We start from the raw sequence: 23,523 nt of genomic DNA, 5'->3' as shown, positions 1-23,523 counted from the left end.
CAGATCTTCTCTATTACCTTGTGGAAACTTGCCTGACCTGTGTCCTTAGGTTTCTGCCAGGTGACAGGCCAGCATGTCTGATAGCTGAGTCCCTGCTAAATTTGGAATGGTCCCAGGCACCTGGCTGGCTCAGCGGTTGAGCATCTGCCTTTGGCTCAGGTCATGATCCTGGGGTCCTGGGATGGAGTCCTGCATTGGACTCCCCACAGGGAGCCTGCTTCTCCCTCTGCCTGTGTCTCTGCCTCTCTCTGTGTGTCTCTCATGAATAAATAAATAATTTTAAAAATAAGTAAATAAGTAAATAAATAAATTTGGAATGGTCTCCCCACATTAGCATGTTAGTCCTGTCAGGTAAGCTAGGTGCAGCTTAATGGGGTCGAGAATGTGTTATCTTAGAGGTATGAGGGATGATAGAATTTCAGGCCCTGTGGGAGTGACCAAGGGACAGATCTGTTTGGGAAAACATGTCTGACTAGTTTATCAAATAGTTCCTAGAACCCTCTGAACCCTACCTACAGGAACATCCACTTTAGCTAAGATCAGAGACCACATGGCTCAAAGAATTAAAGGGTGGGAATGCCAGTCCTCGGCCTGCCCTTACCGACCAGACCAGTGGAAGGACCAGGGGGATCTCTGCACACCTCTCCCTGCCCCATGGATGCCTTGCCAAGGAGAACCCGTGTGCCTGGCAGCTGGAAGCCAGCACTTTTCTTTTCAAAGCCCCTGCATCTCCTTTCCCTCCTCCTCCCTTCCCGCCTCCCCCCACCCCAAAAGGAGGATGCCCCTTCTGTTGAGTACACAGCCTGTAATTTTGCTGTCAGATCTCAGCCAGGAGGTCAGTGTTGTGACTGACTGTGTAAGGATCGCTCCCTTAAGGGTAATTACACTAAATTCCCCTCTGAAGGACAGCTCTCTCTGGATAGAATACAAGAAAACCCCGCATCCCCCATTCACGGAAATTCATGATTTCTGTGGTTGTCACTGGCACCCTGACAGCGAGACACTTCTAGGCACTCCGACTACTTGGAGGTGAGTCTGCAGGGTGGCAGGACCCAGGCAGGGAGAAGGGGTGGCAGTGGAGGGGATGGTCAAGCAGGGAGGGGGAGGGGGCCACCAAGGGCCACAGTGGGAACCAGGTGGTGGGTTGGGGACTGGGTTGTCAGCAGGAATGGGACCAGAGCCAGAAGCATGGCCACTCCAAAGGAGGAAAGCAGGACAGCTCCCTGCTGACATCCAGCCAGGAGAGGACACCCCTCCACATTCACTGGTTCCTTTGTTTAACAGGTTGGCCTTGGGCACCCACCTGCCCCACGCTATCCTAGGTGCTGAAGGGTAACTCCAAGACGGGTGGCAACCCTGGAAGGAGCTGTAGGGCTCTCAGGCAAAACAAAGCACTCACAGGTGGAAGGTGAATAGACAGCCTAGTCCCTGCCCACCATCCCCAGGCCTAACCGTTGTCCTGCCCGCTCGCTCTCCTGCATGGCCAAGAGCGGACTGACTGCAGACCTTCCAGATCCAGCATCCCCGGCCCTGGCACTTCTCCCCGCCCTCCCAGGGAGACCCGGGGGGAGCTGGGGAGTCACTCACCCACGACAAACAGTTAAAGGGAAGAAAGCGGGTCTGGCGATATCAATGCACTTTGATAACAATAAACTCTGCTTTTAATTTATGCTAATGTGTAGGGCTGTGGTGACAGTAAGAAGTAAATTACAGAGTGGCTTTCGAGCTGGTAATTATCCCTCCATTTTTCGCTGCTCTGGAAGATGGACACACAATTATGCTCTCTTGCTGTATATTAATACAGATTCTTGACATCTTCAGCAGACCTGGAGCTGTCATGGAGCTTTTTGTCTCCTTTAATTGAAAATTAATGGTTACTGGGTTGCCACGGAAACAGAGGCCACGGACGCCAATGGCGCTCACGTCTCACCGAGGGACTGGCGGCGTCAGGAGTCCGGAATGACCTTGAAAGTTAAAAGAAAAAAAAAAACTTAAAAAAGAAGGGGAGAGGAGGGGAAATGAGGACAGGAGGGTGGGAGAGTGTGTCAGGGCTGAAAGAGAGGAGAGAAGGAGAGAGGAAGAGAGAGAGAGAGAGAGAGAGAAGGGATGGAAAGAAAGGGAGAGGAAACAGAGGGAAAGAGAAGATAAAAAACAAGAAAGAAAGCTGCAGGAAATTAGGAGCAGGGATGCTCGAGAGGGGGACATTCAATTAGGAAGTTTTACCTCTCGATTTTGGTCTCTTATCTCTCTCTCTCTTTTTCTCTGTTTCTTTCTTTTTTTTTTTTTTTTTTGTAAGACCTATTGAAAAACTAGAAGCTGGATTTCGGCTCCAAAATCCATGATTCTACAAATCTATATCAGGAGGAAGGCCAGCCTGCACCCAGAGCCCTGGAAGCAAGAGACAAAGACTCCTGGTGCCATGGGAGGTGGAGCGGGGCAGAGCTGAGGTGTGCCAAGTGGGCACTTGCCAGGGGCCCAGTGGGCTGTGCTGTCAGAAAGGGAGGCCAGAGAAGAGGTTGCTTCATGGGGAGCCCGGGGAGCTGCCACAACATTGCTCCAGCAGTAATGAGCAGGTGAAAGGGCTCTGTCGGCTGGGCCTTCAGCTTGAAGACACAACAAAAGAGCTCAAATGAGTCAGAGATGGGGGGTAGGTAGGGGGAGGGTCCTGACAGGGGAAGGCGAGGACGGTTGGTTTGCTACCAGGAAGATAGGAGATAAAGGGAGACATTTCTGTGTGCCTCCAGGATGGCCACTGGCTCTGGGCTTGGGAACCTCTTTTTCCTTAGGAGAACTTGGCAGGCCAACAAAGGGGCACAGGGATCCCTGGGGGTTCTAGCAGAGAAGGTGGGCTCCTCCCTCATCAGCCCACCGTTCCTGTCTCACCCTCTGGAGCACAGGCTTCAGAAATGCAATGCAACTCAACTAACTACTGGATGTCTACAGTGACCCAGGAGCCCAGCTAGGGAAGCAGATGCAGAGTCTGCTCTAGAAAGTCTCACACTCCAAGCAGAGGTGGGGGCTGGGGTGGGGGCGGTGGGTAGACAGACACAGAAACAAACATTGCAAAGTGAGCCACACACACAGCTCTCTCTATAGGAATGTTCATTACGGTGCAGTTTATAACAGAAAAAATCTAGAAACACTCTGGATGACCAACAATTGAGGACTCATAAAAGTACAGGAGCTCCCCTTTATCCACGGTTTCACTTCCCATGGTTTCAGTTACCTGCGGCCCGACCACATCCGGAAGTAGATGATCCTCTCTCTGACATACGGCTGGAAGGTCAATAGTAGTCTGTGCTCCAGCGCAATGCCTGTGTCATTCCCCTCACTTCATCTCGTCATGTGGGCATTTTAACATCTCATGTCATCACAAGAAGAGGGGTGAGTACAGAACAGTAAGATATTTTGAGAGAGAGAGATCATATTCATGTAACTTTTATTACAGTTATTGTCATAATGGAACTGTGTTCCATTTCACTATTAGTTATTGCTATTAATCTCTCACTGTGCCCAATTTATAAATTAAACTTTATCATAGATGTATAAGTATAGAAAAAGACATAGTATATACATAAGACTATTCACAGTTGCAGGCATCCACTGGGGGTCTTGGAAAGTATCTCCTCAGGATAAGGGGAGACTACGTATACGTCTCTTATTACACACCCAAAAGATGGAGCACTGTACAGTCATCAAATTCTGTTGGAGAAGAATATTTAATGACCTGGGGACAAGGTTCTCCATATTTTTGTTTAATCAAAAAGCCAGATACTATTCCATGATCATGTTTCTAAATTTTTGAGAGATACATACATTAAGCACATTATGCTGTAATAAAGCTACATAAGCGCGTGTGAACATGTATGTGTACTTTAAAAAACTGGAAGATACAGTAAAGTCCTCCTATGGTTATCTCTGAGTGGTGGAATTATGGTTGAACTTTATCTCCTTTTATATATTTTCCTGTATTTTCTAAATTTTTTATAATAAAGAGATATAACTTTTATTGCCAGGTTAATAATAATAATAATAATAATAATAATAATAATAATAAAAGATGTATTTTTGAAGTTAGCTTTTCTATAAACCAGTCCTGGGGAGATAGAAATTCCCAGCCAGAAGCTCCACACACACTGAGACTAGACTCCCTGGCCCAGGTGCTCTTCCCAAGATACCAGACTCAGCAGACCCTTCCCTCAATTACTGGGACCCCATTCTCACTCCCACCCAGACCCTACCCTACTACTACCCTGTTCACCCTAGGGTGTTCAAAGATGGGGTGAGGGACTGAGGCTCCTCCAGGAGGGCCTGTGTGGTGGGCCAGGCTCAGCAGGTCCTAAAGCATACAACCCTGGAGAGCAGGAACGACGCCTCCTTGGTTCCTGTGTGAATCTTAACCCCATTTTGCAGACCAGGCATCTGAGGCCCTGAGAGGCTAACTGACTCCTGCCAAGTCACACAGGTACTCTGGTAGGTGGGAGAGCAATCTATCTCCAGATTTGTAGCTTCTGCACCTTTCTCTGCTGCCTCACCCCCCACTGGGTCCAGAGAACTTGGGTGCCAGGTTTGAATTGCTTGGATTTCTGGAATAAGCTCCATTCAGGGAAGGTCACCATGATAAGCTGCATCTTTTCATCATCTTTGTACCCTTGGCTGGACTGGGAGAACATAGTCATGTCACCCCTAGTTAGAGCAGGAACTTTGGAGAAAAACTGGCTGGGAGTAGAGCTCCAGGAAAATGTATCCTTTCCTCCTCCCAGACGCCTCTCCAACCCCACCTGTAAATAGGCAAACAGGATCTGGCAAACAGGATCTCCATCCCTCACGCCAGCACTTGCCCCCCCTGCCCCAAGTCTCAGTCTCCAAAATCAGCTTCTGTGCCTCCTTCCTCTGGGACGCTTTCAGGCGGTTAACTTCCCGCTGCTACTCTTATTCCTTTCTGCCCCCTGGTAACCAAACTACGGCACACACACATCCTCTGTGGTAGGCCCTACACCAAGTACTTTTCATGTGCTCCCTCCGTCTTCTTAACAATCTTAGCAGAAGCTGCTACTATTTTCTTCCACTTGGGCAGAGAAAGGTCAGCTGACTTGACTGAGGTCACACAGCAGATGGGTGGCCAAGTCAGAATCTGGACCCAAGCAGTCTGAGACCAGAAGCCACAATGCCAACCAGCCCACCCACAACAATACAAGAGTTTGAGGTTTCCCTGCAATTCTGTTACACTGGAGGACATGGAACTCAGAAGCCCCTTTGGGGACATTTGAGTGATTAGGCAAGTCAGGGTGATGGCCTTTCCCCAAGAGGGGATCTTGCATTTGTAGGCAGGTGGAGACGGTTCATCCCCTACCCAGAGGGCATCTGGCAACTGCCATGTCATCCTGCTCGAGTCTATCCTCACTGGTCCTGCCACCGTCAACACTCAGGACAGACTCTGCAATGGGGGAACGGTTCCCAGGGGAGTGGCTGGCCCACTGGAGACAGTGGCTGGGGAAGGGTCCCAGGCGCAACCCCCACCCCACCCTGCCTGAGCCCTTGAGAGCCGGAGGAGGCCTGGTGTCCTCCACCCTCCTCCTGGCTGTCTTTCCCAGAGTGAGAATAAACAAGAAGACAAACCCAGCATCATCATGGTGGCGGCAAGGCGAGCAGGGAACTTGCCTTCATTTCCCTGGTTTCCCTGATCCCGACCTTAATCCCCGCTCAGCATCCTGTCAGCCGGGTTGTTCTCAAGCTGACATTGCTGCAGGCGCCTTCTCGGCAGCCTTTCCTCAGATCTGCCTCCTCCGGGGACTTCTAAAGAGGAGCCCGAGGTTTCTCTGTTACAGCCGGCTTCACTCGCTGCCCTCGAGCAAAGCCTGGTCTCCCAGCGGGCCTCAGGGAGAGGGGGCTGCAGGGGGGCAGCACCGGCCCCACGTTTCCATGTTTCGCAGCAAGAGGGGAGGACGGAGGAGGCCGCACCTCAGAAGCTTCCAGAGTGAGGGGCAGATCTGGGCAGGAGCCCCTCCAGTGCAGTCGGTAGCCTCCAGCAGTGGCCAAGCCTTGCTCAGGTGTGTTGGCCCGAGAGCGGGGAAACTGAGGCTGTACCCCTAGGGAATTCAAGCTGTTGCTGCTTCTGGCTGTGGAGGAAGCAGAGAGGTCTGCAGATTTCCTGAGTCTGCCTGGAGATCACAGCTCAGGGTGGGTTTGGAGGAAGGGCAGCTGGGGCCTGCCCTGCTCGTGTATGAGAGAAAGCCCGTACATACAAGTTGATCTGTTGACCCGTGGAACATTCCCAGATGCTGGGCATTGGGAGACAAACAGCAAAGGCAGCCTGGTGAAAGGAGTGAGATGTGAGCTTGGCGCATGGGGCCGGGTCCCAGCCCAGCTCTGCCATGAAGAGCTGTGTGGCCTTGGGCCAGTCACTTGGCCTTTCTGAGCCTCATTTCTCTCATCTACAAGGTAGTGGGAGGTGGGGAGAGGATATAATAAAAGCTACCTTGAAGGATCAATGTGAAGTTTAGAGACAGGTGCAGAGCACCTGAGGTTTAGAATGATTTTTACTACTCTTGTCACCACCCACAGGGGACATGAGAGCTCAGAATTTTGTCTGGGTCTTCATGAAGGGGGCTCCGCATGCAGGGGAATTGCCAAGTCCCTGTGTTTGAAATGAAGCTCAGCCCACTTCATGAAGAAATGTCCAGGACGGTGGGCTCTGGTCGGCCCTGCCCCTCCGACACACCCCCAGCCTCCAGGTTGTGACACACCTATCCTGCCAAGGGGACAGAGATGTGGGAGGCTCCTGGAAGCCCAGGAAGGGGTGCTCCTCAAGTGCCCTCTTGCCTGGCTCCTCTCTCCTGGAACCCCCCCCCCACACACACACACACAGAGCCACAAATGCTCCCCAGACCAAATTGGAAAGTGGTACCTGAGACCCTGGGTACTCAGCTTCCTATCCTGGGCATCTGCCTTCAGGCAGAGAGCTCTGAGACTGGGATGCAGGCTGGATGGGCTTTGAGAAAGTCCATGGGGTGCCAAGGGCAAGAGGCTTGGTGAGCGGCAGAGAGGGTACCTCCCCATCTATCCTCTTCATTCCACAGGTGGGAGAGAGGGAGCCCTGGAAAGAGGGCTGCAAATCAGCTTCTGGATCCGGTTACTCAATCACCTCAATCGGATTCCTCCCCGGAGCAGTGAAAAGAGCACTGGCTCTTCCTATTGCCAGGATTTACTTACCTGAGTGGCCTTAGACAAGTTACTAAACCTCTCTGAGCCTTGGTAACATGGGAACACTATTGTTTGTAGGCGTTGTGGTGCAGTAATAAGAAATCGAATGCCGATCATGTTTTAGGTTTCAGAAATGGGAACAAATGCCAAAAAGTCCAAACAGCCAGATCAAAATGTCATATAACCAAGCCTGGCACCTAATAGATGTTGGTAAACTCTCCTTTCTTGCCTTCCTCCCTTCCTTCCAACCAATTTACCAGTCTTCAGACTGATTCATTACTGCCCTTGGGGACAAGTCAGATTTCCTCCTGACCCAATTGTAATGTTTCCGGCTCATCTTTTGAGGGCAGGGGCTGCCTTCAGAGTCCACCTAGGGTACTAACACCTCCAAATCAGGATCCCTGGGTGGCTCAGCGGTTCAGCGTCTGCCTTCGGCCCAGGCTGTGATCCTGGAGACCTCGGGATCGAGTCCCACATCGGGCTCCCTGCGTGGAGCCTGCTTCTCTCTCTGCCTGTGTCTCTGCCTCTCTCTCTTTGTCTCTCATGAATAAATAAAATCTTTATATTAAAAAAAAAATAACACCTCCAAGTCTTTAGAAATCCACCAGTCTCAGAATTCCCAGGAACTCGCCAGTGTGGCCAATTCCTGGACGCTCCCTACTGAAATTAGTGCCCAAGGGGTGGGCCTGGGTGTCAGTATTTAATAAGCTCCCTTGTGATTCCTTTTTTTTTTTTTTTAAGATTTTATTCAGTTAGTTGAAAGAGAGTGCACAAGCAGGGGAGCAACAGGCAGAGGAAGAGGGAGAAGCAGGTTCCCCACTGAGAAGGGAGCCTGATATGGGGCTCAATCCCAGGACCCCAGGATCATGACCTGAGCTGAAGGCAGATGCTTTACTGACTGAGCCACCTGGGCAGCTCTCTTCCTTGTGACTCTGACAACCCCTAGATTTGAAAACCACCTCCTTGGCTTCTTCTTTGACTCTGGGTCCACACTGTGTGGTCTTGTTTGTCACATGGTATTTAAAGTCCGTGTCTTGGGAATGTGGCTGCTTCTTCTACCAGCCAGGAGACGCCTATGGAACGGACCTGTGAGAACCCAAATCCACTGGGCAGGACAGATGCCATGTCACCTGTACACATGCCCCTGCAGTCAGCAGGAATTGGGGGCTTCCCGGCCCATCTTCCACAGTGGAGTCTGCAGTCTTCAGGTCAGTATCTCTGGGTTTCCCCAGGAGATGACCTGGAACATCACTGGGGCTCCAATGTCAAGCAAGACATGAGCTCCCTGCCCTGGCATTCAAGGAGGCGGGCTCAGGAGGGTCAAGTCGCCTTCAAACTCTCAAGAACCTTCCTGCACTGAGGTCTGGGGAGCAGGGCAGCTTTCTGCAGCTTCTTCCCTCCCTGGACCATCCCCCCAAAGGATGGCTGCTTTGGTGTTTGGGGAAGGACTGGGAGGGGGTACATCTCAGATCTCTGACAGCTCACATTCCCCTACATTCCAAGCCCCACGCCCTTCTAACTACTCCCACCTGCCTTAGCATGAGTTAAGTTGACCAGAACTCTACCAGAGGAGGTGCTCCTGGGGAAGGGGGGGCAGCGGGATGTGTGAGTTTGAAGTCCTGGCTTCTCACACTCACAGTTGAGTGGACCATGGCAAGTCCCTCCTGGTCCCTGCCCTCCCCTCCCCTCCCCTCAGGGAGCAGCACCTGAAAGCTGGAGCCTCAGAGAGGCCACATTTATAAGTGCTAAGTGAATGCAAGGCTTGGCTCTGTTTGTTCATATTTTGTAGGATGAATCCTTTTTGCACCTTCCCTCTAACAGGTGCAGGCTACCTGCGAAGCCCCCTGTCCCACTGCCGCCTCTCAGGGAGTCCCAGCCTCGAGCTGTCTGGCTCTTAAAATGAGCTCATCTGTTTGAGAGGCTTCAGAGGCAGCTGGGAGGAGCCCCCCATCACCCCACTCCTTCCAAGAATGGGAGAACTCTGTTCTAAGGTAGCTCTGAGCTGTGATGTCTGCCCAGGAGGTACTGGGGGAGGCGTGGAGGGGAGGCACCGGGGAAAGAGGACTCTGGGAGCCAGATCCTGAAACTCCCATGGGCGTGAGAGCAGAAACCCAACCCCTGGCCCCCCACCCCAACCCCCAAGCCACCGTCCGGAAAAAATAAACTATTTCCTGCAACCAGCTCTGAAACAAAGTCTATGAGTGAGCTGTGACACATGTTACATAAATAGAAGCCGCAGAGGGGAAAAGCCTGTTTTCTCTTTCATTATTTATCACTCTCTAACCATCTCCAGCTGGGTGAGTAAACAGGCGCATTGGCCCATAATGAGGAACAGACTGCACTGTGGGGCTGCCGCAGGGGCGCGGGTGCGAGGGTGACAGTGTGTGTGCCCTGTGTCTATCTATCTGTCTGCTCCCCTAGGAGAGGAAAGCAGGAGTCTGCAAGGAGCAGGCTTGTGGGGAGCACCTGACCCCAGACAGCATGGGGCTGTCTACATGGTGCCCTGACTAGGGTGCCACCACCTCCCTGCCCTGAGGGTTGTTTGGGGACTTGTGCGTGCTGGATGGAGGAGGTGGCACAAAGGGAGAGACTGTGTGGGTGGGGGAGGATTCGAGATGTACAAGCAGAGCACGAGGCTGAGAATGTGCCAGGTCTCAGAGCATGACCCCGGTGGGGTGGCCTCTGAGTGTGGCGAGGGGCCGTGTGGGAGCAGGATAGGAGCCGGAGGGAGTGTGGTGCTGTCTGTGAGACAGATACTGAGGGAGACGGGGTCTGGGCTGCTGGGGGTTCTGGGAGTGGGGACTGTGTGTGCATGATCCTGGTGGTATATATGGGTATGTGTGATTCTATGACTACATAAATGTGTGAGTGTGCATGTCCGTGCAACTCGATAGTGTATACATTTGTGTGTCACTGTGGGAGTATGATATGTACATGTGAGACTTTACAGCCATAAACGTGGTTATGGGTTGAACTGTGCCCTCCCCCCCAAAGATATGTTGAAGTCCCAACCCCCAGCACCTGGGAATATGATCTTATTTGGAAACAGGCCTGTTGGAGGTGTACTCAAGACAAGATAGTGCTGGGATGGTACTGGTGGTACCTAATGCAGTGTGACTAGATTCCTCATAAAAAGTCCATGTGAAAATGGAGGCAGAGATTGAGAATAATCGATAATAAGGTTCTGTTGCTTCAGCCACAGTACACAGCCGTGTACTTTGTTATAGCAGCCCTAGAAACTAATACTGGAGTACATGTGTGCACACTTGGGAGTGGGTAGGTAAGTTTGGGAAATCGTGGGAATGTATACGTGAGATCCTGACAGTGAAGGTGAGTATGGGTGTGAATTTCTGACTATGGGAGGCTGTAAATATGTGTGAAAGACAGGGAATGCGCAAATGTGTGTGTGTGTACATACCAGTAGACACACACACTCGGTAACCACCTATCATCATCGTGGGAAGGAATTCAGCATCCACCCTTCACTTCTGGCTGCCTCTAAACACCCCTAGAACCCTTCCCTGGCCTTGGGCAGTCCTGCCTGAGGTCAGGCCAGCCCTGAGAAGGGCTGGATGGTCCTTGCTGAGAGCTGCCCACAGCGCCTACCCCCACCTTGGGGTCAGCCCGACATCAAGGTTTAAACCTCATTCATGCAGAACCTGGATGCTCATCAGACTCCTTGTTTGTGGCCCTGGGCGTTCTTGCCCAAAGCCTGATTTCTCTCTCTAGCTCAGGGCTACTGAGCTAGTATCACCTGTCCTGCATGGGGGTTATAAGGGAAACAGGCCTAAACCCAGAGAGTCTTGGAATAGAATTGGGTTCCTAAGTACCTGTGTAGACAGGCCCATTCCAGGTGACCACTGAATGTCACAGAACCACCTGGACATCTAGCCTCCCAGGCTATGTCCAGACCAGGCTGTCTTCCTGCTGGCTAACCCCTGCCCCCCAACCAGGGAATACCACAATTGTTCAATTACTCAACACAACACATGCCCCTAGACTCTTAGAATCCTCTAACATGCACCAGAGAGGCCTTCCTGCAAACCTCAGACAAGCCACTTATCTCTGAGCCTCAATTTCTCCTCTGTGAAAAGGGTACAGCCACTCTTGCCTGCCTATTTTGTAGGAATGATGTCAGATTTAGGGAGCCTAATGGACACGAACTTGTCTTATAAAGATATGCTTTATAAATTGCTCCCACAGGGGTGCCTGTGTGGCTCAGTCAGTTAAATGTCTGCTTTAGACTGAGGGCATGATCCCAGGGTCCTGGGATCAAGCCTTGCATCAGGCTCCTTGCTCAGGGGAAAGTCTGCTTCTTTCTTTCCCTCTGCCCCTCCCCCTTGCTCATGCTCTCACTCGTTCTCTTAGATGAATAATAATAAAAATCTTAAAAAATATGCTCCCACAGCCCACCTCTGTGAATGGCACGTCACAAAGGTAGCCCACATACGAAGACCTGTAGTATCAGTGTCCTCTCTACCATCAAGGTGGTCTTCTGTTTCCTTTTCCAGCTTCCCACAGTCTCTCCTCTTAGCTTCATAATGGTTTGATTTAATTCAGGGCTCTGCAAAGTGTGGGCCGAATCCTGCCTGTTTCTGTATGGTATGTGAACTAAGAATGATTTCTTATTTTTATTTTTTTTAAGATTTGTTTATTTGAAAGACAGAGAGGAAGAGAGAGAACAGCGGAGGGGGGTGGCAGAGGAGAAGAGGAGAGAAACTGTAAGCAGACTCCAAGCTGAGCATGAAGCCTGGCAAGGGGCTCAATCCCATGACCCTGAGATCAGACCTGAGCCAAAAAACCAAGAGTCTGATCCCCAACCAACTGTGCCACCCAGGCGCCCCAAGAGGTTTTTTTTTTTTTTTTTAGGATTTTATCTATTTATTCATGAGAGACACACACAGAGAGAGAGAGAGAGAGAGAGAGGCAGAGACACAGGCAGAGGGAGAAGCAGGCTCCACGCGGGGAGCCCGATGTGGGACTCCATCCTGGGTCTTCAGGATCATGCCCTTGCCTGAAGGCAGTGCTAAACTGCTGAGCCACCTGGGCTGCCCCCAAGAGTTACTTTTATAGAGGAACATTTGCCATCAATTTTATAATAGGGGGCATTAACTTTGAATTCCAATCAAACAAAATGTTAGCCCTCTCCTCCCCACAAATCTCATTCTTTTCACTAGCAGACATGTACTACAAAAAAAATATATTCAGTTATTTAATTATAATTATAATCCATCAATAAAAATTTTGTGAAAATTTCTTTTTTTTTCTTATTATATAAGTCCCCACATAGTATTCTTGATGCTGCCTCCTGGCCCACAAAGCCTAAAATACTTACTATCTGTCCTGTTACAGGAATCATTTGCTGGTCTCTGCTTCCACTATTGAACTCTGCTATTCTAGAAACAAGTTGGCCATAGTTTGCCAGTCCCCAAAATAGAACACTCTAAACCCTTGGCCATTTTGATTGGTTTAGAGTGAGGCAAGTAAATTCCTAGACAGGTCCTGACAAGCCAGCGTTTGCTTGAACAGTTCACTGGCCTGGACTGGGCAGGATGTGAGTCTAAACCTGATGGGACTCCCTCCAAGGACTCTGAGAACAAGGCCCACCCAAGGAAAGGCAGATTTAAGCAATGTAGAGAACCCTATGGCATTGGTTAAAGCTCCTGGATCACACATCACCTGCAGTGAGCCCTACCCCTTGATTTTTTTGGTTACATGAGGCAATCAACTCCCGTTGTTATTTAAGCTTATTTGAAGTGAATGTTCTGCTGTTTGCATGGTTACAAAAGCATAAAAGAAGACCGTCTAATCTAGCTGGGGGCATTCAAGGAAAACTTCCAAGAGGAGGTGTCATCTAAACTGGGCCTTAGAGTCAGCCATGAAAGCAGAAAGAAGAAAAGGTATTCTAAGCAGAGAGTATAACACAAGAGGAAGGAGCACAGCACAGGCCACAAGTCCCAAGTGGCAGAGCTGGGAGTGGCCAGGGATAGAATCAGAGGCTCAAGAAAGGAAAACTTGTGTACCAGGCCAACATGCTTGATTTTAGCCCCATGGGGGTTGGCACTTACAATATAACTTTTCACAACTGCTGCAGAGAGGTGCAGGAAGGGGATCAGGTTAGAAGTGGGGAGGCAACCAGAAGGGCACTGCAATGTCCCAGGGAGAAGATGATGAGAGTTCAGACCACCAGGAGTGGGGATGGAGATGAGGGAATGACTCTGAGAGTATTCTGGAAATCACATCCAGAGGAACTGGTGACTGATTCAATGTAAAAAGGGAGAGATAGGGAGAATCAAGGGGTGATCCCTAGTTTCTAGAGGGATAGGCTGGATCAGGATACCACCACCAAAGAAAAAATGCAAAGGCAAGGCATGTTTTTGGATACAAATGATGATCTGAGTCTGGGACATGTTGAATATGCCATCTCTGGAGGCTCATAGACATGAGAGTGGGAGTGAGGTCTAAGATTGCAATAGTGCTTGGAGCCACCAACCCACAGATGTGGTTAAAACCAAGAGAGTGGGTGGGATTGTCCAAGAGGACATGTACCTTGAGGAAAGCAGTGGGTCAAGGCTGAAGCCTTGTGAACCACACCAAGCATTTAAGAGGAGGGCATTGGGAAATGACATGAATCTGCAAAGACACATGGAAAGGAAAAGTCAAGGAGGAGCACAGAGGGCAGAGTGTGCCAGGAGCTGGCACCCCGCCCATTACCTCTGGGCGCATACCTTTAGATGGACAAGGCTGCTCCCTGCCAATACCTGCTCTTTGCCAGAGGGTTTTTCTGGCCATGGAAACACCCTTGGCTACAGCTCAAGGCATGCTGGAAGTGCTGGAGAGTCAGTGTGCCTGGAGGCAGCCCTGAACCAATGGCAAAGGGGGAGCGGTAGATAAAGACCCCAGCTTCCTTGCCCCGTGGTAGGGATGACTTGAGACCTATCTCATATGTCTTCCCGAGGTCCCAGCCAATGAAGGGAGTGCTCTTGTGGGTTCCCAGGCTTCCTTCTCACCCCTCCCCCCTTCACTCCTCAATGGGTATTTCCTGGGAGCACTTCCCAAATAGACCACTTGTGTTTAAATCTTTGTCTCAGAGTCTGCTTTTGAGAGAATCTAAACTTGTCATGAAAACCAAACAAGTGAAACATTTCGAGATGCTCCCTCCATGTAACTTTTGTCTTGGGGGGGATCAGGTCATCCCCACCCTGGGTGCAGTGGCCACCTCCACACTCATAAAGAGACAAGCTAATTTGTGCCCTGCTCCTGGGGTTCTCAGCCAGGGCGTTCCCATTCTGAGGCTGAGCAAACTTCACTATCTAAATATCTTTTCCAGGAGGGGCACCTGGGTGGCTCATTTGGGTAAGCCTTTGGTTCAGGTCATGATTCCCAGGGCCTGGGATTGAGCCCCACATAGGGCTTCCTGCTCCGCGGGGAATCTGCTTCGCTCTCACTGCTCCTCCCTACTGCTCATCTTCTCCCTCTCTCTCTGTCTCTCTCAAATAAACAAAATCTTTCAAAAATAAAAATAAATACATATCCATATCCATTCCAGGGGAAGGGGGGGGAGTCCTTTTCTATCTTCTCACCTTAGCTCCTTCTGTGTTTATAGGGGCTCCAGTGTACAGGGAAGAGTGGTCACGGCCCTGTGAATACTACAGAGGCTTAGAAAGACTTCCTCAGCCTGAGCGCCTCTCCTTGGACCCCTGGATCAGCCCTCTCCATTTCCAGCACTCCAGGTGTCCTGTCACTTCATTCCAGTTGTTCAGCCCTGCAGGTGTTTATCATTTCTCTTCGTCTGTGACCCAGGGCCTGGCTCTTACTACCGGTGGTGACCCACAGAGAGGTAGGGAGGGCTGGGTGGCCTGTAACACCCCCCACTTCCAACCTACTCCTCACCTCTTATCCCTCAAGGCAAGAAACCACGGAGAATGGCCTTGAACCAGAGTTCTGGGGACAGGGACAAGGATCCTCAAGAAGCCATATGGTAGAGCAATGAAGCGGATACTTGATGTGTATCAAACCAGGGTGTGAACACAGGCACTTTGCTTACATAATTGTGGAACTGTGTATGAGTTTCATTGAGCTGTGGTCTTGTCACTTGTAAAGTAAGGACAATGACAATACCCCCCAAAATGTAAGTTGGTGTACCCACTGTGGAAAACAGTATGGAGGTTCCTCAAGAAATTAAAAATAGAAATACTATATGATCCAATATTCCCACTACTAGATATTTACCCAAAGAAAACAAAAACACTATTCAAAAAGCTATATGCATCCCTTTGTTTACTGCAGCATTACTTACACTAGCCAAGATATGGAAGCAGCCCAAGTGTCTACCAATAGATGAATGGATAAGGAAGATGGAATATCACACAACGGAATATTACTCAGCCATAAAAAAGAACTAGATCTTGCCATTTGTGACAACATGGATGAACCTGGAGGGTATAATGCTAAGTGAAATAAGTCAGACAGAGAAAGACAAACACCATATGATTTTGCTTTTATGTGGAATCAAAACAACAACAACAAATGAACAAAGAAACAGACCCATATACACAGAGAACAAACTGATAATTGAGGACAGGAGTAGGGGTATGGACCAAATGGGGTGAAGGGAATACTGGCTTCCTGTTGTAGAATGAATAAGTCACAGGGATTAAAGGCATAGCATAGGAAATACAGCCAGGGGTACTGTAATAGTGTCCTATGGTGAAAGGTGGTAGCTACATTTGTGGTGAGCACAACGTACAGACTTGCAGGATCATTGTGTTGTACACCTGAAACTAATATAACAATGTATGTCAACTATACTTCAATCTTTTTTTAAAAAGACTTCATTTATTTATTCATGAGAGACACAGAGAGAGAGAGGCAGAGACATAGTTGGAGAGAGAAGCAGGCTCCATGCAGGGAACCCGACGCGGGACTCGATCTAAGGTCTCCAGGATCACGCCCTGAGCAGAAGGCAGGCGTCAAACTGCTGAGCCACCCAGGGATCCCCTACTTCAATCTTTTTAAATGAGGGGAGAAACATGGCCCTTATAAATATGAAAGATGTATACTACTACTCCCAATGAAGGAAATGCAAACTAAAAAAATAAAAAATGATTGACTTAGTCTGGGTTCCCCCAGAAGTAGACCCTGAGACAACTATTCTAGTACATGTGGTTCATTCAGGATGTAAAGGAAATACCAGGAGAGAACTGAAGAGGTAAGACAAGGAAGGGAAGGAAGGTGACAGAATGTACACCGTCACACCAGCTCCTAGGGTGGGCTCTCCCTGCTGGGGAAGCCCCAGGCGTACACACAGAACACACGTCTCAGACTTATCCCATCAGAGGGATGAGGGAGTGGGGGTATTTACACACCAATACCCACATATCATGGGTGGAGGGCTCTCCCAGAAGCTGTTAATGCCCTGGCACTTCTGGCCTCCCACATAGTGCTAGAGTGGGCTTCGATGCCCAGAGTAGGTGCAGGTGATTGGAAGTCTTGGGAGTGTAAGTGGCCAGGGGGTGGGCATAGAAACAGGGCACCAACAACATCTGTTGCATCATCTTAGCTATTAGAAGGCAAAATGAGGTCACACGTGAAGAATGCTTAACACAGTGCTTGATGCATAGTTGATTCATCTCTAATCAAGACCCAGCCTCATTCCGGCCTTCTGATGCCTGGCTCCAGAGATTTCCTGCTGCCTAACAACCATGAGGGAGGTCTTGGGGACTAGAGGGCCAGGATCAAGAGAAGAAGGGACTGGAGGGGAGAAAGCCAGAAAGAAGAGGGCTGGCAAAAGAACTAGGAAGGAGGTAAGCCCTGGAGCCCAGGCCTGGCATGGAATGTGATTTGGAACAGAGTATGAAAGCCACAGGAAAAGGGGGGATGCCCAGTCCATGGGCCAGATGCCACACACAATAATGAACATATAAAAACTCTCTCCTATCTCCCCTTATGTCCACACTACCTCCATTGCCTCTGTTATTTGGGACCCACCTTCAAGAAAGAAAAGAAAAGAAAAGAAAAAAGAAAAGAAAAGAGGGAGGGAGGGAGGAAGGAAGAAAGGAAGGAAACCAATCACCCAACCAAAACCAGTGGTCACAGTGAGACCACTGTGAGGATCAGAGATATGTGTCAGAAGTGCCTGGTATAAGATGCTTCATAGGTGGTAGCTATTTGCAGTGTGAGAGTGCAGTAGCTTGACTTTCCTCCTCCACATCCCATCTCACCCTCCAGTACCAGTGGCTGAGACCCCAAACCCTAGGCCTTCAAAGTTCCCCAGGGAAGGTGGGGCACCTGGGTAGCTCAGTAGCTGACTATCTACCTTCGGCTCAGGTCGTGATCATGAGGTCCTGGGATCAAGCCCCACATCGGGCTCCCCACAGGGACCCTGCTTCTCCCTCTGCCTATGTCTCTACCTCTTTCTGTGTGTCTCTCATGAATGAATAAATAATATCTTTAAAAAAAATTCCCCAGTGAAGGAATACTTCCCTTGCTCAGCACAGAGTTCTGAAGGCATCCTTGTGGACCAGGAGGAAGGGAGTTGGAAGGAGTGAGCAGAATCAGAACACAGCCATCTGGGAGGAGGGGATGGCCCCAAGAGAGGGAGTGTGCCACCTAGTTCCATTTTCTATCCAAGTCCCACCCCACCTCTCTGGACTCCCAGCTTCTCTGTTCCTCCAGTCAAGGAAGACCCATTTCCTGCCCATGTTCCACAACCCCCAGCTGATACCTTCAGGGCATCAACTTGCTCTGAGATGTATCAGGCTTTTTTTTTTTTTTTTTTTAACTCTGCTCTAAAGTATAAAATCATAAATAAAATAAAATAAAATAAAATAAAATCAACAAGCATTTACTGTGCACCTACTATGCAAAACACCCTGTGCCGGGGGCAACAGGAAATTCCAAAGTGACTACAATTGTAAGCCACTGACCTCAATTTGTTATGTAGTCGGAGAGATGGGGCATAAATGATTAAACAGTTAACACAATAGAATGTGTTCAAAGTTTCTAGGTGCTTGTTAAATAAAAGTTAGCCAACAACACATTGTAACATCCACAGGAGTGCCCAAGAGAAGGAAGGAGGTGTAAACTGGCCACCGGGAATCAAGGAACAACTCGGCTCCAAACTATCCTGTGCTGCCACTGCCCATACTGAGAAGCTCTGTGACTTCTCGGATTCCTCCCCACCTCTCTGCCAGACCCTCCTTTCTCTCTCCATCCTGCAGCCAAAGAAACACAGTAAGCCCCTTGCTTGGGGATTTCAGACTAGAAAGTACCAGAATTGGGATTAAAGTCCCCAGTGTCTTCACGAGGAAGGAAATCATGCGGTAGCTCCCGAAGAATGAAGGAGGAAGGGGGTCTTTCCTCCGTGCCTGCCAGCTCTTGGGCTTTTCCTTGTCCCTGGGCACACCCCCTCTTCCAGGAAAGGCTGCCTGATGTGTATAGGGGAGGGGGAAGGGCACTGGGTACTCTCCCCGCCCATCCTTCTAGGTGTCCTGCTGTCTCCCTCCACGGAAATCCCTCCACAGAGAACTCTCATTTGACGCAGAGACACTGTGTTCTAATAGGTGGAAAATTGTTCATCACTTGTCAAGTTATTATTGTTCATTTCCTGATCCTTGAGGACTGATTTTCCACCAATTAGCCTGGGGTCGCATGCCTGCCACCCTATGGACTAGGCCTAAGTCTCTGAGCCCCTGAAAGTGACTGCAGGGGGCCCTGCAAATATCTCCCAGGGCCCAGGCATCCAGCCTGGCACCAAGCAAGGGCAATTGGGCCCCACCCCCAGTCCTGAGTGCAGGCCACACCACAGCCCCCTGGGACAGCTCCCCACAGCACATGGACCTCTACTCAGGGCAATATGGTAAACTGATAAGCTTCCCGCACCACCCCCCCAGGAGCCTCCCTTAAAAGGGGGGCATCTAGGGAGTGTCTTGAGGGTTCCTGGCACAGTTCATTAAGATATCAACCCTTAATGAAATATTTCTTTGTTTAAATCATCATTTATCTTGGGGAACAGGGGCCTTTGTGGCAAAGGAAAAGGCTGTCCCCTCCCATTCCTCCCCCACCTTCACCCAGCACAGGCTCTTGGGGTCTTTCTGAGTCAGAAAGACTAGTAAGCAGGGTGGGGAGGAGCAGCTGGGAAATGGGGAGGGGAGAAGAATCCAGAGTAGAGAAACCACAGGGGGAAAGGAGTGACAACCTGATTGAGCAGGAGGCAAAGGGGGAGAAAGAAACAGAAGGCCTGGGGTGGGATGGGGAGGGGAGGTGCACACAGAAGCAAGCCCACTGCCATGTGACCACAGTGGCCAGAGGTAGGAAGCAACCTAACTGTCCACCACCAGGAGACTGGCAAAGAAACCAGGGCATACCAAACCAGTGGAATGTTCTCCACCAGCCTTTTTCAATGACTGACCTGGAGATACATGTAGCAAACCTAAATTAATCTTCCCAGCATGAAGTTCAGTAATAAAGACCAAGAACAGAAAGTTACCTTCTATTTGAAAATTTCTAGATACCCAAGCAACACTAAAGGATTAATTGTATAAACTTACTTGGGAAGGGCCACCTACCAACTGCAAGAAAGTGACTACCTCTGGCAAGGGAAGGCTGGGGAAAGTGAAAGAGATACAGAGAGGTCCTCAACTAGAGCAGCAGCCACAAGGTTGATCTTTTTAGTTCTAAGCATGAAGAAGGGCACACAAATCAGGAGTATAGAGCAGCTCAATTAATTTTCACAAAGGGAGCACTGCCTTGCAACCAACTCCCAAATTCACAAAACTCAGAACAATAATCCCCAGACAACCTCCCCCGGGGTCCCCTCGTACCCTCTCCCAGTCATGCCCCACCGCCTCGAGTTCTAATGCTGTCCATCTGCCCAGTTTTTGAATTTCCAAGAAATGGAATCATCTTGGGTGCTTTCTCATGTGTGGTATGTTTATGCTCAACATTCTGCATGTGCGATATCTCCATGTTGCTGTGCATAGCATTGGCATTGGCTTGGTTCATTCTCATTGCCAAGTACCAGCCCGTGAAATACCACGATTTGTTCACTTATGGCACTGTTGATGGCTATTGTGCGTGGTGCTGCAGAGAACATTCTAGTGTAGGTCTTTTGGGGAACGCATATATGTATGCGTTTTAGGAGTGGAGCTGCTGTGTTATGCTGGAAAGTTTTATTCCTTAATAAGGCTAAAAAAAAAAGTTTTGAGGAAAAAAAAAGTAAGACTCAAACAGATGATGGAAACATAAACCATCTGGGCCTAGATATGTTGTGACTGTGGGATTAAGGAGACTAATGTTTTTGGACACACCCCCGCCCCCACCCCAGAGTGCCAGGCCTCATATGAGGAATAGGCTCACCCACTTGCCCACTCATCCCCACGGCAGGGAGGCAGCTGACCCTGCTTCAGAGCAGAAGACCTGGAAGCACATCCTTGCTGCACCACCTCCCAGCTGTGTGACCTGGGGCAAGTTGCCAGACCTCTCTGAGTCTCAAGGTCTCCACTTATAAAATAAGAAAAGCCACTACGTCTGGGGAGATAAGGCTCAAAGGCACGTGAGTCAAGTGGCTGGCACACAGCAAGCATTTAATAAGTATCAACTGTAGTTGTTGTATGTACAGTTTGCATTTTTGCGAGGTCAGTATTCCTCTTTTTTAGGTGAGGAAATCAGGGATTACAAAAGGGAAATGAAGCATTTCTGGAAAGCAAATGATTTGCCCATGCTTTTCCCTGCCAACCACCCAAGGAGCCATTCTCCCAGTGTTGAGGATGAGGAAAGCAGGACTCAGACATCATGTAACTTGCCCAGGTCACACTGCTGGTAAATGATGGAGGCTTAAGTTCAACCCAAGGCTGCTTCATGCCAGCCCCTGTGCTTCTGACTATGGCCTTCCTGGCAGGGCTAGACCACAGACCCTCATTCTTGCCAAAGCCAAAGCCCCTTGCCCTGGCCCCTTTGAAGGAACGAGGATAGAAACGGGACCCTCCTGTCTATTCTGGATCACTCCACCTTGGGAGCCAAGGGCTACTCTAGAACCTTCTCACAGAGCTCTTGTACCAGAGGGAAGAGCTTCAGACCGGCTGCTTTGATTTCAGGGTGTTTGTTCTGTACCTTTCTTTGGTGAGGCTTGCTTTCCTCCCCAAAATGCCCTTTAGGTGAGGATAACACAGGGCCTTTTGCCTCCCTTGTGCCCCCCTCAATGTGACTCACAGGGCGCTGGAAACTCAAGCTGGTCTGGAGATGACCGGTCACCTGAAATGAAAGCCTAAGCATTTCCCAGGGACTCCCCACTTTGGGCAAGGGAGCCCGCGTGGGAGGTGTGGAGGGCTTCTGCACGAAGGTGATGGGGAAACGAGTGGGGAAAGGACTCAGAATAAGCCAGAAAAGAGGTGGACAAGCCCGTTCCACCTCCCCCTGCAAAAATCCCTTCTTTTGTACTGAAAGTCCCGAGTTGTCATCCCACCCCAAGCCTCTGCAGGAAGGATGGGCAGGAGGCCTGGGGGGCATGGCCACGGCCCAGCTGGGCTTACACAAGGACCAGCCAACTGCAGGCCAGGCCCAGACCTGTCCACACACCCCGACTCCCACCAGAGCTGACTCTCCATGGAAGCTAAACAGGATCACATTACCAAGGGCTTCCTTCCTTGCAGCCTGCCCTCCTCCTCAGGTAAGCCACAAGCAGTGCCGCTTCAGGGGCGTCCATGAGTTCTTCTCCATCCTCACCGAAGTGGCTCTGGTTGGAATCCTGCTTCATCCCTTAGCAGCTCGGTAAGCCTAGGCAAGTGGTGTAATCTTTCCATGCTTCAGCTTTCTCTTCTGTAAAATGGAGATAATGGTACTATCCACCTCATTGGGTTATTCTGAAGATGAAATAAGTCCTCCGCCTGGCCGGCTCTCGGACTCGAACATTAGCTGTTGTTATTCTTTATTGCTACTGCTATTACTGCACTGCGAAGAACACTGTGACAGTCACATAAAAGACACTTAGAATCTTCCTCCCCACAATTTCCCACTTAGATACCTGAAGGGTTCTGGGAGGACCTAAATCTCCATGACACCCACCCCGTGGGACAAAAACAGGATCAGGACCTGGACGGGTGTCACTAACCTTACAACCACTTCTGAGGTTAATATCCCTACCTGCAGAAAAGGGATATTATAATTGATGATACCACCCCAAAAGGAGCCTCCTCTCCTAGGTTCCTTTTCTTCCAAGCGCCTTTGGAAAGACCCTCTCTTCCAAGAGACCCTTCTCTCTCTCCCCAGGCGACAGGACTGACTCACCCTAAGCATCTGCAGCTCACACTCCACAGAGGCATCAAAGGGTCGGCCCTGTCTCCACCTGCCTCAGGTGATCTGGGCCAGGAAAGAAGGGCCCTCCCTTGGTCATGGGCACTCCTTGAAGATCTCTGGGGCGTCTTTCACCTCTCCCCACCCGCAACACAGAGAGACAGGAGATGTTTTGGGAGTGGAGGATTTATTCAGATTTCCACGGGTCTCTGGGTGGGGCATCTGCTACCAGCTTACTCCAGGCCGGGGACACTCGGGCCTTTTCCCATCCGGACTCCCCGCCCCCCCCATCCAACCCCCTCCCCCAACCTCCGCCCCCACCCTAACCCAACTCGCGCCACCGCCACCACCACCATCCCTCCGAGCCCCCAGGCAAAGACACCGAGTTTTGTTTGCAATCTAATTTGTCCGGATAATCGCCTCGATTTTGCACTTCGCTTTGCCCGCGTGTATCCGGCTTTGGGCCCCTTCTTCGCCGGTTAGCAGAGCACTTTCTGGGAAATTCCCCTTCCGGAAAGGGAGTCAGCGCGCGCCCGGGGTGAGCGTTCACAAAGCCCCGAAGGAGCCTCCCCACCCCCCACCCCCCGAACCCCGGCTCCCGGAGCTCACCGCCAGCCCCCACGCGGCGGGGAGCGGGAGGGAGGCAAGGAAGGACTCCGGCCGGACACCGGCTCCGGGATCGGGGCCCCCGGCCACTCCCCGCGCCGAGCGCAGCCCGCCGGGAGCCAATGAAGCGTGTGGGAGCGGGCCTCTGCCGTACCTCCAGGCTCCGGGCGAGAGCTGGGGTTTGCACGGCGCGCCGCAGGCCCCGCGGGGGCAGGCAGAAGCCGGGGGCCCCGCCACCTCCCGCCTTTTCCAGGTCCGCCGCCCGCGTCTCCTCCCCAAGTCCCCGCGGCTTCCCCTAAAGTTCGGCCCACGTGGTCTTCGCTCGCGGCGGCGGCGGCGGCGGCGGCGGCGGCCAGGCCGGGCGAAAGCGGCTGCACCTGCTTTAGGCGAATTATGGTAGCGCTAGAAGTTGGTCTCCCCTCC

General features: G+C 50.6%; 1 long non-coding RNA gene across 1 annotated transcript; it reads right to left on the bottom strand.

Moving 5' to 3' along the window:
• Positions 1-1,659: 1,659 nt before the first annotated feature.
• On the bottom strand, positions 1,660-23,513 carry LOC140637046 (uncharacterized). Its single transcript, XR_012034289.1, has 5 exons — positions 23,255-23,513; positions 21,834-22,020; positions 6,908-7,096; positions 3,227-6,313; positions 1,660-1,964 (listed from the first exon to the last, which is right to left on the bottom strand). It is a non-coding gene; the product is annotated as an uncharacterized lncRNA (long non-coding RNA).
• Positions 23,514-23,523: the final 10 nt, after the last annotated feature.

Source organism: Canis lupus, chromosome 7, assembly GCF_048164855.1.
Source record: "Canis lupus baileyi chromosome 7, mCanLup2.hap1, whole genome shotgun sequence".
Taxonomy (NCBI): Eukaryota; Metazoa; Chordata; class Mammalia; order Carnivora; family Canidae; genus Canis; species Canis lupus.
Note: the sequence above shows the minus strand (reverse complement) of the source record. Positions and strands in the feature narration are given on the sequence as shown.